General features: G+C 45.2%; 1 protein-coding gene across 2 annotated transcripts in view; it reads left to right on the top strand.

The window, feature by feature from the left end:
• Positions 1-17,053, top strand: part of RAB11FIP4 (RAB11 family interacting protein 4) — a 109,911-nt gene that overhangs the window by 45,263 nt on the left and 47,595 nt on the right. The window lies entirely within an intron of this gene.

The following is a 17,053-nucleotide window of genomic DNA, read 5'->3' as shown; positions in this document are numbered from 1 at the left end:
GCATCCTGCATTCAGAGAAGGATTGTGTGTTAGTGGTGCTACAGACTGCAAAAGATACAGAAATCAACAGGACAAGCATTTTACCTTCACAGGTAGTGAAGTGTGGGGACAATTCTCATGTGTTGAGGAAGGATGTGATAAGTGTGCTGGTAAGCTGCAGTTGGTTTCACTGTCCATACAGAAATTACAGAGACATTTCCTGCACCTCAGTGCCCATCACCACTCTGCTTGTTTCCAAACCCCTGGTTTTTGTACCTGATGACACAGATACCCACCATGCTGTTGCTTGGTTACCTTAATAGATGCCATAAACCAAACTCCTTGGTTTGCAGTAGCTGAGAGAGGCTATAAAATGCAAACAGGCTCTGCACAGTCGATGTTCCCCTGTTGCTATGCAGATGTGTCAGGCTGGTTCTGACACTCTTACAATGCAGGTGACAGTTGGGTCTGTATTCCTTAGAGATTTCACATCTGCTGTCATGCCAAGATGTGCTGGGGAGAGCTCTTGAAGACAAACTGCAGAACTCTGCAAACTGCACCTCCTCTGCCATTCATCCTCCAGGAGAGCCTGAGGGTTGGAATTGCAGTTGCTAATCCTGGTAACAGCTGCTGAGCTTCCCATTTGAGTGCTGGATTTGTGCCTCTGGAGAGGGAGGGGGCAGAGGGTGACCCTCCCTGTTCAGGAAGAGCTGGTCTGACCCTGCTGTGCTGGAAGCCCTGCTGGTCACTCCTGATGTCCACCAGCCCCCTGGATGGTCCCTGCAGGGGATGGCACCACTGCAGTGGGGTCCTGCAGTGGTGTTTGTCCTCTTTAATAGAGCCAGTGTGGGATTTGTGCAGCCTGGGAGCAGAACCAGCTCCTTCCACACCTGCCAGGCCAGGTGAGCTGTCGTGGTGGCAGAGAACAGGGAATGGTGTGCACTGCTGTACATCCCACACTTGTCCCACAGCTCTTCTGCCCCGCTGCTCTCCGGAGGGGCTGGTTCCGCCTCCCATCTCCAGGTGCAGTTTGGAAAGTGTTCGCTAGATGTCAGCTAAGGACTGGGAAAGGGCGTGAGCAGCCTCTGCTCCCGCCCCGAGGATCCTCTGCTGTGGCAGGAACTTGGAATTTTCTGGCTGATGAAGCAGAGGAGAGCTGAGGGTCGGTGGATTTGAGGTTGTCACCGTTCATGGCGTTTGTTCTCCGTTCCCAAAGAAGAACATATGACAAACACATACACTGTCCTTGCATCTCCCAGACCTTAATGAGTGTGAATTCCTGGTGCTGTAATCGAGTTTGTGGGCAGCTCCCATTGGCACAAATGGTAGTTGCCTGTCTAATCTGATTTTCAGCCCAGTATACCCTTTGCATGTCTCTCCAATTCTCAGGTGCACTCAAATTCCCAGGCAGGAGAAGGACACAACTGCTCTGATGGTACAAATAGATACTTTAAAAAGAAATGCATCTTTTTTATTCCACCCAAGGGGCTGTGCTTACACAAAGGCAGGTGCTGAGCTGGTTCATTGTTATGCTGTCTCTGCATTGATGACTTGAGAGAAGTTTCCCCTGTCCTCTGCTTTCACTTTTGCTTCCCCTCCCCAGAGCCCCCTCCCTGCATTGTAGCTTTCTGAAGCCCAAAGGCAGCAAACTGAAGAGGTAAAGGTAATTCCAAGAGGTGAGATGAAGTGTCAGGGGCCACTGTGAAGTGCTGAACTGGTCCAGCTGTTTGCATATGTTGAGTCAAATGGGGAAGAAGAAACTGCCAAGCCTCCAGCCTTTAATTAAAATCAACTGAGTGCAATTAATTTAAAGGAATACATAAAACCCCTTGATACCAGGAGCTCAGGGCATTTCATTTGACATTTTTTAAATGGTATGATTTTACTTTTTGTTTTTCTTCAGTGTAAACAAAGAACAAAAGCCAACAAGCTTTTAATGTCTGAAAACTTTGTCAAAAAAAAAAAAAATAAAGGCAGGGAAAAAAATCCCATTGTGTATGCAATTCAAAATGTAAGGGCCATTCCATGGAAGGTTGTTCATGGCCTGTATTGAGAGGCTGTGTGAGTGATATCACAGGCAAATGGAGAGCTCTGCCTTTGAGCTCAAGGCTGTTAAGGTGTGATATGCAGAACATAAAGAGTGTAACTTCTATGGGTTACTACAGGATGTCCCACTGACTTCCATCAGCATTGATTCAGGCTGCAGACTGTTTTGTCTTTGGACCGGAGGCAGCTGGTCCAAAGAAGCTTAGGAGGATGGGATTGCAGTTAGGAGATAGCAGTTCTAGAGCCCTTCAGCTTTGGAACATAGAAATAAACATTTTCTGTCTGTCTGTGAGTTGAGTCTGTTGATTTGGTTAAAGTCTGAATTGTGCTCTGTTTGAGGCACTGCTTCAGTCAAGTGCTGTTCATTAGTATAATTTCTGTCTCTCACAGCCTTTAGAGAGGTAATAGAAATACTCAGAATTTGCCAGAAGCCAATTTGTCAATCCTAAATTCCTTTCCCAGTGTTTGCTGCTATGGCCTCAACTCTTGTTTTGGCTTCAGATTGAAGGGAGACAAAAGTCTCCCTAGTCCAGTTTTCTTTGTGGCAAGCATCTAGTAGCACTTCAGAGGCCTTGGATAGCCTTTTGGAGATGGTAACCAACACAGAGTCCACAGCTCAAGCTTGTGTGTGTAAAGGCAGGCCCAGATTGAGGCAGCTCAAACAAAGCAGAGTGCCTGTGTCTCCAATTTCCAGCTGGCTGGCTCGGAGCCTTCCCGGGCACACAGCCAGCTGGAGCACTGGCCACAGGACTCACAGGGAGCTGGGCTGGCTGCATCTGCAGCTCTCGGGCCAAGGTTTGCACTGCAGGCCCTGGGAAGCACTGCTGTGGGTCTAGGGCTCTTCTGTCTGAGCACCAAGTTTGGGGAAATGGGAATCAGAGCAGGAGCTCCTTTGGCAGCTCTTCACCTGGTGGATTTGGGCTGTTCAGATTTGAAGGGAGCCTGAATTGAGACCACCCCAACAGGGGACAGAAGAGGGGGTTGAGTGACAGATTTTGGAGCTTCTCACCATCAGCTAGCAGGGCACTTCTGAGTGCTCCTTGTGAAGGGACAGGCTGTTTTCCCATGTCAGTTGTTGCCTTTTCATCTGGAATCGATGGCCAGAAGCCACATGTGCAAACCCAGTGGAAGAGCATGTTGTAAAGAACAATAATGGCAGGGTCCTTGTTTCAATCAAAGCTGTTTCTTATTAACTGGTGCTGTATTGAATTGCCACATACCTTTTTTTTTCTGTTCCCATCTGTAAATAAGAGTGAGTTTGTCTCTTCCCAAAGTACAGGATGATCGCTGCATATCAAAGAATGAGCTGTCTTTTCAGTCCTCTGTGTGTTCCCCTGCCTGCCAAGTGATTAATTACACTGTATGAACAGCAGAAAAATTGTTGAAACATGACAAATAAATTGTGTTTGCCTCTGGGATGGAGCTGGGACTGCTGGCTGATCTGCTGCTTTGAAAATATTTTCAGTAGCAATTAGGAGTCCCTCACCAGCTTGTGAAAAAAGTTTTTTTCCCTACTAGCTGCTTGAGGATATCTCCAGACACCTGTGTCAGAGCAGTGAGGACCTTCTGCACTATGAAGATATTGTGATACAAATGGGTTTTTCACTAGGCTGTGGAAGAAGGTAGCAAGAGAGCCTGAAACCAGAATATTTTGAATTTTAATCTCATATATTCTGTGTTTAGAAATAATGACTCCACCATGATCATTGCATTGCCAGTGTTTTTGGAAAGAATAACTGACCTCATTTGTTAGAAGATTTTTCTTGATAGTGTTTTTCCTGACATCAAACATTGGTGTTTCCAATCTTAATGTGAAATCCATCTTTCCTTGCACCTTCTGTGGCAGCAGTAGTGGAGACACTCCTGTCTTAACAAAAAAGCACCCAGGGGTTAAGGTGGAAATGCCTTTTCAACCAATGGCCTAGAGGAGAAGCCAGTCAGTGTGGTAAGGACAAGCAGTATTAAACACATCAAACTGAAGCTTTTTCCCCTGTTTCTTATCATCCTCCAGTTTTCTGCAGCACCCACACGCTCTGCTCTCAGTCCCTCTTGGCTCCCATTGTGTTTTGAGCTCTGCAGATGCTCGGTGTCTGTGTGTGAGGATTCCCCTCCCTGTGCTCGGGACCTGGGCTGTTTCTGCCCCCCTGGTATCACACACTGCATGTCTGCAATTGCTCCCCTTGCCAAGCTGCTGGGGGCTCCTGTGTCCTGCTGCCCCCGTGGCACCTGGCACATCCAGAGGTCTCTGTTGGATCCAGTGCCCTAAATCTGCCAGGTTCTCCTTCCCCTCAGCCCCTGCTGCATCCCCTGAGAAATAAATATGCTCAGCATCTCCAGAGATGGCCTTTTGGGATGCCCAGCCTCAGGGCTGATCCCAGCCCCTGCTGAAATTGGTAGAAACAATTCTTAGCCCCTGGCAGGTGTTGGATCAACCTCTGGGGTTGTTCCCAAGGTCGTTGTCTGAATCTTGCTGGAGGGGTGAGGTGGGAGAAAAGCTTGCTAAAGTACAGCCATGCAGCTATAGAGAGAAAGAAGTGCCTGTTCCTAGGCAGGATTTGACAGTGGCAGTGTGCACTGTCTGCACCAGTGAGAAGTTTATTGTAACCTCTACAGGCAGTACTCTCAGCAATTCATTTTCCCTATTTTTTTTTCAAGCATCTAAAAGCAACATTAACTACAACTGCTGAGAAACCCCAGTGAGCAATTACCCACAGCAATGAAGAGCATGGTGTGCCACCATTTGGAATTCATTTACATGGAAATTGCCTGCTTTCACCTGGTGATATTCTGAATTTTATTTTTTAGGTTTGTGCATACATGCAAAAATAACTGTCCTTGGTCAAAACACCTGCATAAAAATAACCTGCCTCTGTGGCTGCTCAAGCTGATTCTGAAATGTTGCCCTGAAGAGCTGCTGTACTGAGAATGAGTAGTTCTGCACTTGGGGCAAGGCAGGCACCTTTTAACAAAATAAATCCCAACTCCTCCAAACACAGCCATAAAAGAGATTGAAGATTATTTTCTTTTTTCAAAACCAGCTTGAATTTTTGATTTGGTGGAACATCACACACTGACATTTTTAAAGGGGAAATTACTTCACCCCTGACTCATTTTTGCTCGGTTGTGGTATAAAATATCTCAAAAGAAATAACACACTCTGGTCTGGTCAAAAATAATTCTTCTCTTTCTCAAAATATGTTTTGGGTTTTCTTTAGGGAGAAAACTGAGTTTTTGACTTTCTCATCCTAGGCAGGGTCAACAAAATACTCTGGGATCTTAGAGCCTGTAGGCTGGAGAAATCTTTTCCCATGCAGTTCTTGGCACAACACCCCAAATGCAGCCCCAGTGTGTGAGGCCAGCCGGGCTGGGGGTGACCTGGCAGAGCAGCCACAGCCCTCAGAATGGAGAGTCTCAGTGCAAAGTGGTGGTTCAGGGAGGGCCCTGTGAGAACCCAGCATCTGGGCTGAATTTGTGACAGTGCTTTTGTACAAAGTCTGCCAGTTAGCTGGTTTAAATTTTAAGCACCTGCTCTTGCAGGTGAATCACTGTGATAGAAGCATAAATCAGTGAGGGGCCAAAGATTGTTTGCTTCCCCACAGGGTTGTGTCTGAGTTAAAATTTACTGTTTCTTAGGGCTAAATTTGGCTGGGTGGTTTGAGACAGGGGGAAGTGTGAGTGCCTGGTGCAGACGTCACAGCTGTGACTCGGCTCCAACTGAGCTTTCTTCCAGGCATCCAGAGCAAAGTCATTCTGTACACTTATTGTTATCTATAGATTTTTTTTTTTGAGTATTTATTTTCTGTGGCCCAGGTGGAGTTTTGTGTAGCATTCACAGCTTTACCATTCTGAAGCTTGTCACCCCTCTCTATGGCAGAACCACTTAATAGACATTTTCTGTCTCAACCTGAATTTTCTTTCTGAGTCATTATCTTCAACCTTTTAATCTGCTGATTTTCTGACAGAGCACAGTTTTGGGGGTGTTTTTTCTGAATTTGTCAGTTGCCATGGCAAAATATTCCTCCCATCCTTGGATAAACCAATTTAGGCTGTGTCATAGTCTTTAGGTAGAAGCTGTGAAATGACTGAAAGCTAAAAGTTGGTGTCTTTTATTGAGGAGGTCTCATCCCTATTGATTTAGTCCTTCAGGTAAGTATGGCTTTGTGGTTTAGTGCCTTTTGCCTTTTGTTTGATGTACTGAAAATCTGTCCACTTCAATATGTGGTGTGTCCTGAGTACAGCATTCTTAGCAACAAAAGCAAAGAAATATTATGGCAGCACTTGCCTTGCTTTGTGTTCCTGTGAAAGAAATGCAACTGCTTGGTCAGAGGATGGTGAGCAACTCCTGACTGATGCACAAATACAAAATATCTGTAATAAAAGTAGCTCTATGAGGGCAGGGCACACAGCATTCACTGGCTTTCTTGACACTTGCTTGACAAGGAAACCTTTGTGCTCCACTCCATAAATTGACACTGGTTCTTTCTTACTTGTTTTGGTTTTTTTTTTTTAATTTCTTCTTTTACTTTGTATCATTTCTCCTTGCTGCTTGGGGAAATTTCTGCTTCATTTATGGAAGATTGTGGGACAATGCACAGTTGTCTTTCTTCTTGGAATATTTATGGTGATAAGGCTGTGAAATTGAAGTATAGGGGATTTTTTTAGTAAATAATATTGATTTAAATTGGTTGGTCTATTTTTTTATTTGTTTGTGGGTTTGATTGTTGGTTTTTTTCAGAACAAGAAATTTCTATGTAAATGTGTAAAAACTGGTTGATAAAACCAAGCTGGTTAATAAAATCAAGATTCCAGGTTACTATGAAACTGTAAAGAGAAAGTCAACCACAGAGGGATGTTCTAGCTGATAAAACCAGCAAAATCCCTCATTGCACAAGCAAACAAAAAGGATCTGACTGCTTCTTTTCTCCCTTTGAACTTCTCTGACAAACCTGAGAGCAGTGTTGTTTTTTGAAGGTAGCTTCTTTCATTTTTCAAAACAATAGCTGCACATACTGCTAGAAACTTTCCCACTAAAATAAAAACATTCTTCTGTAGGTGAAATCTTACAAGAGTTGTTTCTGTCACACAGCTATTGCTGTGCTGAGACAGTATTGCAGGGTTCAAATACATTATTCCAGTAGCCTCAAGAATTGCCACCAAAGTGACCCAGACAGTTCATGAATTGCCCAATTCCTTTCCCAGTTAGGAAAGCTCCAGGACACCTTTCCCACGTCCTTTGTCTCTGAGGTCTGTCCCAGCTCTTGCCACATCCAAAGTCCCCACAAGAGCTCGTGGTGTTTGTCCTGCTCTCTCAGGTGTCCCCAGGCTCTCCTGGCCTGACTGTGACCGGGTCCTGCTGTGGGACTCTGCCACAGCAAAGTGTCACACAAGTGCCACCATGGCAATGTCCTGCATCAGAGGCAGCAGAACTGTTTAAAATTAAACCAGTATTCAGCTGGGCTGATAGAGCTAAAATGAGATCTTGATTATCCTGTCTGTTTTTAGAAACTGGAGAAGAATCAAAAAGTAATTTTTTAATTTTTTTTTTTTTTTTTACATGCTGCAGTGTAGAATGTCTTTGTCTGGGTGGAGGCAGGCTTTGCCAGCACTGTCACACATCTGGGCTCAGAGAAGCAATTTGTAACTGAACAGGAAGAAAAAGTAGGCCAGCCTGCAAGAGAGTATCTAGGAATTACTCTTGAGGGATTTGTGCTACACTGCCTCCAGCAGCTGAAATAACAGCATGAAATTGCGATTAAAAATTAAGAAGAGATATGGGCTATTTGACCTTCTTTCAGTCAGGTACACAGAGGCCCTGCTAGGATGGGGATGCACAGAAATGCAGCTTCTGTTGAGCAATTATGTGCCAGCAAGAGGCTGCTCAGGTTCATCCTAAGCTCCATGGAACAGGGAGATAATTTCTTTCTTTGCAGAACCTAAACCAGTTTCATCACTGGTTAAAGTGGAGAGAAACTGTCCTTGCTCCAACAGCTACAGATGAGAAATAGGAAAGGAACTGTCAATTGTTACATTTTCTGAGTTTACAGAAATCCAGGCAGGATTAATTAGGCCCCTGAGAGGCCGTGTTAATTAGGATTTAATTTGCCAAACTTGCTCTTTGGCTCACCTTTTTACCCAGACTGTTGGTGTGAATGCCCAGCTGACTCCAGCATCAGCTGGGAGCAGACCATGAGGCAGAGCAGCCTGCTGGGGTGGATGTGTACCCTGATCCCAGGATTGTTTTGGAACTCAGTTATGATAAGCTGCTGGGAAGTGTAAGTTGGAATAATAACAATAATCTAACCATGGCAGTGTTGACACAGAGCTGACGCAAGTGCTGATGAGCATTTTGGGCTGACAATGTGAATCTGGTGGCTCAGTCTGAACCACCAGGGCTAGAAAGGGTTTGGAAAGGGAATGCACAAAGCAGAAAAGGCATATCAAAAAGGATGATTCCTTGGAGCTTGTGCCAGCCTGTGTAAATAAGCCTGTGATAACAAAGTGTTTGACTTTGCAAGAGGTTTTGGTTTGTCCTGAGCTGTGGAGCCTGAGAGTCGGTGAGGAGACAGCCCTGGTGTGAATCCTGCTCCTTTGTTACCTCTGGGCATCAGTCTCTGGTGACCCACAGATTGTTTGGGGAAGAGGCTTTCTCAGTGTGTGTTTGTGCAATGCCACCAGAGCCAAGCAGGATAATGACTGGAGGAGAGAGAGTTTGCAGGCTCTGCACCCTTTGATAGGTACAGCAAATACATAAATATGGTATAAATCCATCACAGAGTTTTGGCTACCCATTTGTATGGAATAGTGCAGTACTTAGGTAAACTGTCTTGCCCATGGTAGAAATTTATTCATAGCACCCTAACAAAGCCTACCTCATTTAAAATGGGGAGAGCTTCTCAACTGACTTGACTGTGCTGCCACCTTCTTCAACTGACAGAGAGGATGTTTGTCTTGTTTTGGTGACAGAATAACAGACAGAACCTTGGGTATTTTTGTGTGTTCTCCACAAGAAATTTCCTTTATCTGTAATTGTTCTGCATTTATTACTGCCATATGCATGTTGAAAAAATTATTGGTGTTTGTTGCTTCAGTGAGTTCTTAATCATTGTGTCCTTGAAGGCTGATGCCATTGGGGAACATTTCTGTGGGTAACTGGGGCATGTGTCTTTCATCAGGAGATGGACATATGGTCACAATGCCCCAAGGCACAATCATGGGAAGGTCTAGTGCATGCAAGGTGGGAACCTGTCCAGAATGGAGAGGGGTATTGAAGAGCCATGAAGAACTGTTTATCAGAGTCTTAGATGCTAAAAATCAATTTAAGAACATAAGAGAAACAAGTTTGTGTTCCTGCTGAGCTGGTTGGGAGTTTTTTTCTCACCTTGTAAGCTTTGGAGACTGTTACAGTAGGAGCTTTACCCATATATATCTCTTCTTCCAACTCTTACAGCTTCACCTTTGGCAGGGTTCTCTTTGGGTTTTCAGAGTTTCAGAATTTAAAATGGCTTGTCACTCCTCAGAATATTTCACAGACTAGTTATTATTGTGAAAAAGTGAGGAGACCTGAATAATGAATGAAGTCAGTATTTCACTGCACCTCTGAGATCTGGTTTTCATGGAAATCAGTAATGCAGAGTATTTTATGAGACTAATAGATAAATATTGCCTTTCACAGATATTTGTTTTCCTCTGAACTGTTCAGCACGAGGATCAACAACCATCCCACAATGAATCACACTTTGCAGGGTTATCTGCGTGTGGGAGCTGCCACAGGTTTGTCACCTGGGAAGCTGTTAGTCAAGTGGCAGAGTAAACCATCAGCTTTCTCCTTCCGCTGTGTTTTGAAACTGCACTTAAATGTTTCTGTTTGTCTCACTGCCAAGCAATGGTGAGATATTATGGGGAATTATAAAAGGGAGTTTTGTGCAGTAAATTCAGAGTTCAACTGTTCTCTAGTACAATTCCTTGCCTGTAAAGGAACTCTGAGGAAGCCTTCTCAGATTACTGCACCCTGACAAAACACTGCCATCAGGAGACATCCTGTGTCATGGTTCTCATATCAAAGGGAAGGAGTTTGTGCTCAGATACTGCAGAAGGTGCCCTGCCAAGAGTGACTGATACCCTGCTGGTTTACAAAGAACAGTTTTAGCAGTGAAATGTACTGAGTAACACTGCCCCATGTGCTTTGTGAGGCAAGGTCCTGGGGCTGGGGAGTGTCCTGGAGCACTTTCTCTGCATTTATTGAAGGTCACTAATTTTCCTTTATAAACAAAATCATCAGATTGTTCCTGACTTAGAGCCAGGGCATTACTTGCTGTACTGTTGAGGGACATGCTTTTCCTCCAGCTTGTGTGTAATCTTATTAGATCAAAAACCTTCACAGGAAGAGAGTCTCTCTTGATTGTATTTTTATAGTGCCTGTCTTGTGTTCCTTTGCCTCTCTCCTGGGAGGACAGGATCACTTCATTTTAGAAGGAAGTCATTAGAAAGGGAAGAAAGCAGCACTAGTAGGAGTATTTCAAGTTTTACTGAGTGAAGTGGTCATATTTAGTGTGACTTAGATACTTGCATTGTGCATGGACTCACCTTCCTATGCAAGGTCTTCCTTCCTGTGGGGGAACTGATACCCAAGAGAGGAAGGACTCTCCTGGAGAAGCTCCCAGGAGTTCAGACTGGCTTAGGACATCCCCTCTCACCTCTGTGAGCGTGGCTGCCTGGGCAGGTCTGTTTGGGGAGGCTGGGGCTGTGCTGGGGTTTGGAGCTGCCCTGGAGGCTGGGGCTGCCGTGGCACCCCTGACACTTCCATGAGAGCCCTGGGGAACAGAACCACGTGGACCCCACACCCTCCTGCTTCCCGAGGCACTTCACATCTGTAACTGCTTCTTGGGTGACTCAGGGGCTCTCAGAGTTTCCCCTGTGCTGACAGCTCACTGCCTCTGTTCTCATGGCATCCCAACACTTCCATTCTGAGCATGGTTAATTAGAAGGGAGAGGTTAGTGTCAAGGGCAGGGATCAGTGTTTAAGGGTAGTTCAGTGTTTTAATTTGAGCAGATTATGGAAGTAGAATGTGAGAGGTAACTAGAGGTATTTTGCTTCCTGCTGAAATGGTAAAGAAAGGTCATATTTAGCACAGGGGGGGCCCTTTCCATGACCTGTTCTTTACAGCACATGGGGCACTGCAGGCCCTTGGCTGGACTCAGCCCACAGCCATGGGGTGTCTTGGTTTTCAGTGGATGATTCCAGTCTGCACTGTAGGTCATGGTGCAGGTGCTGGGTGGGAATCTTCTTCATTAGCTTCATTTCCCTCTAATATTGTATATTCAAAGTATCTGTGCAGCACCAGGCATTGACAATACTGCTGATTACTTCACATCACTGTTTAATTAGGATGAAAGACAAGGAATGAGCGAGTGGAGATTTTACACTAGGGAAAGAAATTGATTTATGGAACAATCAGACTGTTAGCTCCACCAGACTTGTTAAAAAGTCACTGGGGTTGATTTAAATCAGGGAATTTGTACAAAATTATTCTTCTCAGCCTGTTGATTGCAGAGACCCAACAATGGGGCAGAAGTGGATCCTCTGCTGCATTCTGTGCTGTTTCTCAGGAGTGAGGAGCTCAAGCCTGGACTTAGCAATGCCTCAGTTGGACCCATTGAAAAGCCTTGCCTGGGCCATACCTGTTCAGTCACAGAGCTCTGCTCTTGCTATAGCAAGGAATTTCTGTCCTTTGGCCCATGTGGAATCACCTGGGAATTAAAACTGATCTAATCTAAAGGCAGCTGGGGGATGTACCTAGGTGCTGCCCTTTCTCATGCCTTGTATAAATGCAACTATCACCCAAAAGGTGCAAATCAGTCTGAAAGGTCTGGATAGTGTTAATATTGTCACAGCCTTGCCCACACTCGTGAGCTTTGTTGGGCAGCTGTACATTTCTGCTGAAGCTGGGAGTTTTCCCTGAGGCATCCTGAAATAAATGCTGTATGAATTGAAGGTGTCTTGCCTCCTACAGCAGATCTGCACCTGCTGTTCCTGCTCCAGGCTCGGCCCAGCACACCCAGTCTGGCATCATCACACCCTGCTCTTGCCAGGCTGCCATGTGAGGGCCTTTGCTGTCTGACACCAAATGTCTCCCAGCTCCTGCTCACAGTGGGGCTGAACAGGGGTTCTGTTTTTCTGTTTGTCGAGGAAACTTCACTCTGCTGATATTTATAGTCTTGGTGCCTGTGAAGGGACCATAACAGAAACAAAAGGCTGTCTGTCATTCTCTCAGGCTGCTGCAGCACTTGTTGCCCCAGAGTTCCTGTGGGGAACTGTAGGTTTGGCTGAGCTATAGCTGATTTGTTTTTTCTTCCAATTTCTGTAGCTAGAAAGGGGAGTATTTCTGTGACCAGGGCAGAGAAGTTGATACAGATACTTGGCTAATGAACATTTGTCAGCCAAGAAAAATTAATTCTACCTTCACTGTTAATGAAGGGTGTATTTGGAGGGACTCTAGTGCTAAACACAGGACCAGGAGAGAAAACAGCTGAATTAATTTTCTTATTACTACAAACCTTCTGTGATTTTTGGGAAGGGCAGCTGAACCATGCCCTCCATATACCATGCTGTCCTCCCTCTCAGTAAAATAAGGATAAAACTATAGGTTCTGACTGTCTGCATGGCAAGCTGGCTGGCAGGGCACATTCACACTGTAGTTGCCAGCTGTACTGAGCAGAGTAGCCCCCTCCCCTCATTTCTTGTCCAGCTCCAGAAAACTGCCATGGAATTAACATGTGCTGCCCCAAGTCTGGGAACAGCAGCCACATCCCTCAGCAAACAACTCCAAAAGGGCTTGACCGTTAAATAATTGCCTCTGCTGCCTGGCTTTTAAGAAATTAAGTGGAACTTAAATGGGAGTTCTGCAAAGTTTGATAGTCCTTCCACTTTGGCAGTCCTTCCACTGCCATCCTTCATGGTGGGTGTTCAAGCTTCCAGTCTAATGGGGATTTGTGACGAGGCATCAACTCAGAAAAAGTGTCAACAGCACCATAGGTCAGACAAGGACATATTATTATGCACCTTTGAAAACACAGCCAGACTTCACATCTCAGCCCAGCATGCAGCAATCATTAGTCACCCTGCATAATCCCCTTGACCTATTTTTTTTTTTCCTTTCACAGTGGTCACATTTGAAAATATTGTCTAGAGCTGGTTGGGCCCACACAAGGTTGTTAATTGGGGCTGTCTAGCTGAGGGGTGACACAGAGGCCAAGTTCAGCACAGTGTGCTCAGCACCCTGGTGTGATGCTGAGGGCTCCCAGGGAGGGAGGTGGTGTCTGGGAGGCCTTGTGCCACCAGTGTGCACAGGGACTTTATTCCTGATGCTTCTGAAGCACCTTGGTGCTTTGGTTTATCTGGAATTAAGGATTTGCCAGGAGCTGCCCCAGCAGGAGAGTTGGAATGTGAGAAGTGCTAATGACATTCACTTACAGGAACAATGGAGCAGCCAGGAAAAGCTGCCCACACACCTCCATCCCAGAGAGCTGGGTGGGAATGCCCTTAGTCATTGGGGGATTTTAAAGGGGTTGCCATCCTTGTTTTCCCTGAAGGCTGGTGCCAAAGCTGAGGGAAGCAGCACAATTCCCAATGCACTGGGGCTGTCACTCGTTACCATCTCACAGCAGCTGCTTTCCCTTATCCTGCAGAGACAACTGTGGGGTGGCCCTACACAGGTGGAGAGATGTGGAAATGATCTGCAAGCTTGGTACAGAGGCTTGTAACTTCAGAGAGATTTATTCCACATCCCATATATCAGTTAAACTCCTGGAAGCTGAGGCCAGAGTTATGTAGATGAAGGAATTAGCATAAAAACTATTTACAATACTTATTCCATTATTATACTATCAAAGTGCTTCACAGGCTCTAATAAATTCCTGTTGCAGCTTCTCTGGGAGCTAGAAAATTGTTATTCATCCAAGTCTGAAGATAAATTGAGCTGTTCAGGGATAAGGCCCCGGTTGGTGGCAGAGTCAGATTGGTTTCCAGATAAGCCAGGAGCCTGCATAGCACTGAGGTCACAGGAGATGTCCATCATCGAGTGAGAACAGGTACCTGGGGCTCAGCTGGTGCCCTGTCTGCTTTTCTATCTGAGCATCTATAACAGCAGTGCTTCTGTGCATGTAGGTGGAATTTAATACCAAATTTCAAAGGCTAATCATTTTCCAGAGTGCTTTTCCTTGTCCCTCTGTCTGCAGAGCCTGCCCAAATGAAAGGCAGAGCAAAGCAGGGCTCCTTTGCCTCAGCCAGGGAAAGGATCAAAGCCCAGGATGGTGCTGAAGGCACAAGCCTGTCTGCTTACCTGCACTGGGTTATGAAGCTGCTGGTCCAGGGAGATTGGTAGGTGTCAAATCTGCTTTACAACACTGCACAAGGGTGGCATTATAAGTTTGCTGCACCCTTGTACAAAAGGCATGATCAGTTGATTAGGTCAGGCTGCGTTTTGCTAGAAGCTGCCACTTTTGGAAATCTTGCTTCTCCCTATCACATCAGCCTTTCCCTGGTGTCTCAGGAGCCACAGGTGAGTGTGAGTATCCTCCAGTCCCTACAGGCATTTGTAAAATTTACAAGGCTGAAAAAAATTTGCAGTGCTAAAATTTGGAGCTGATGGTCTTGAAGCTTGGTGCCCACGTTGCCAAACAGAGGTGGTCAGAAATTGCTTCTCTCCTGCTGGAAGGCTGCACTTGATGTCAGGAGTGGTGCACTGAGTGCATTTGAGGTATGGTGCAGGTGTCTTTGTGAAGCTGTTTCCTTGTCTGGTTTTGATCTACCATGACAGGACAGAGCTGTGTCAGTCTGTCCTGATTATTCCTACCTTTATTAAAGCCCTGGGTGCTGAGTGCTACTGCCTGTGCTCTTGTGCTGTTCATTCAGGGATTTAGGGCAGGAGTGCTTCATGTTGCCATCATCATCTTGTAAGGGGCAAGGAACAAATGTGCTGCATTCCCTAGATCCAGGATAATCATATCTGACAGCATGCTAATTAATCATCTCACAATCAGGTAATTCTTTCCCATGTAGCTGTCTAATTACTGTTTAGTAGCCCAGAATTCATTGTGCAAATAACTCATATTTTCAAGCAGGGGTTTCAAGGAGGAGCACAGTGGGCCATGACTCCTGGTGTAACTCCTCCATCTTCTTTGAATTACTCTTGGGATAAATTTGTTGTGTCAAATCTTTTAGTCTACTGAACCACAGAGCAGCCCTAATTGTTACCATATTGGCCACAAGGAAAGAGTGTGCCCAGCTCCTCTGCTCAGTGCAATGGGCTGAGCTGCTGATAATGTGCTCACAGTACATCCATATGTTGGCTCCCCAGGAGCACTTCCTAACCTAGCAGATTATAAGATAATGAGCTTGAGCCATACTTTGGGGATCAATATACAGGATGGTCTTAAAAGATGGACTTGTACATTAGAATGTGCTGAATGTCACCATGGTAGAGATTTACTTGTAAACCAGGGAAGACAGCAAAGATAAAAATTACAATTAACATGTATGGCTTGAAATTGCTTTCTGTCTTTGCCTCCAGGTCATTCCCTTCTGGTTTAGTTGGGTTTCCCAGTGTTTGTGATGTGTCCTGACTCTGTGTGTGCATGCATGAATCCAAATTCTATCCAGCCAAAAATTTAGACTCATTCAAAAATTTTAACCACACTTGGAAGAGCAGCAGAAACTTTACAATATTAATCTTTTGTGTGTCATAAAAGAGCTTTTTTATGGGTTTCATTAAAGCAAGACAGACCTTCATCCGTGGGACTTTACCAGTGCAAAAATGATTTCATACTTCAGCACTATTCCCATATGTGAAAGAAATCAGTGAAAGCTGATACAAGGCAGTTTCCCAATTGCAGAGCTGCCTCTTGGGCTGGAAACATTATTTAGGTGTGTGTGATTTGGGTTGTTGCTAGCTATATCCCATAATATCTGTGTCAACACTATAAAATTAATCCCTAAGACAACAGTGTCCAGCTTGAACAGCATATGTACACCTACCTTATGTTGGCTGTGGACCCACTGATAATTTAATATCTCCCATTTTTTCAAAGCTCTGTGACCCTAACAAAGAGGTGACTTCATGTCCTGGTGTCAGGTTTACCCCAGACATATTGCAGCAATTTTCTCATGTTTTTATTGCTCAGTTGTACTCAACTGTCTCTGTATTTGCTGCATGATTACGCCTTCAGTGTCCAGATCATCAGACCTTTGCCCAAGCCGGCCTGAGAATGGCCTTGCAAACATTCTGAGGAGCTGGAGTGTGTTTGATTTTCCTTGGCTTATTTGCTTTCCATTATGTGTCTTCATGGTGATAAAAACTGCTGCTGCCAACCTCAGGAGTGCTCCAGCTCTGCTGTGTGGAACACACAAAAGGAGGAATGATGTGCAGGCTGTGCTCCCAAAAACTGCCTCGTGGAGCTTCTCCCCAGAGGAGCCAAGAGGAGGGAAATGTCGACCACATAAATAGCAGGGGCTCTCCAAGAACGTGTGCTGAAATAAAAGCAGCTAAAAATAGTCTCTGGGACTAAATGTGAATCATCTGGAGAGCAACTCGCAAAATTTTCTGCAGGAAAATCCTGAAAGGAGGAAGCCATGCTTTCAGAAGCAATCATGCAAGCTGGAAACAAATAAAGGCTTCCTATGAAAAATAAAGTCTTCCTATGAAAAACTGCAGCTTCCAACACGTGTCTTGGAGAGAGCTCACACCCTGCCCTGGGTCTGCCTTCTCCAGTTGTGCTAGGGCTCAGTCTCATTCTTACTGGTGCAGGTTTTGGTTAAGTCTCCCAAGGACTGGGATTTTTATTTTCCCAGATTTTGATCCTTAAGAACTGGGACTCCAGCAAGTGGAATCGGGCTTTGTTACAACAGCCAGTCCACAGAATTTCTCTCTCCTCCAGGCAGTTTGCAGGTGCCAGAACCATGGGAAGACGGTAAAACTTTTAAAAAATAGTGGGTTTGGTTGCACCCCTTCTTCCAGTGCAAATGCTTATCCCC

This window comes from Melospiza georgiana, chromosome 21 (genome assembly GCF_028018845.1).
Source record: "Melospiza georgiana isolate bMelGeo1 chromosome 21, bMelGeo1.pri, whole genome shotgun sequence".
Lineage (NCBI taxonomy): Eukaryota > Metazoa > Chordata > Aves > Passeriformes > Passerellidae > Melospiza > Melospiza georgiana.
Note: the sequence above shows the minus strand (reverse complement) of the source record. Positions and strands in the feature narration are given on the sequence as shown.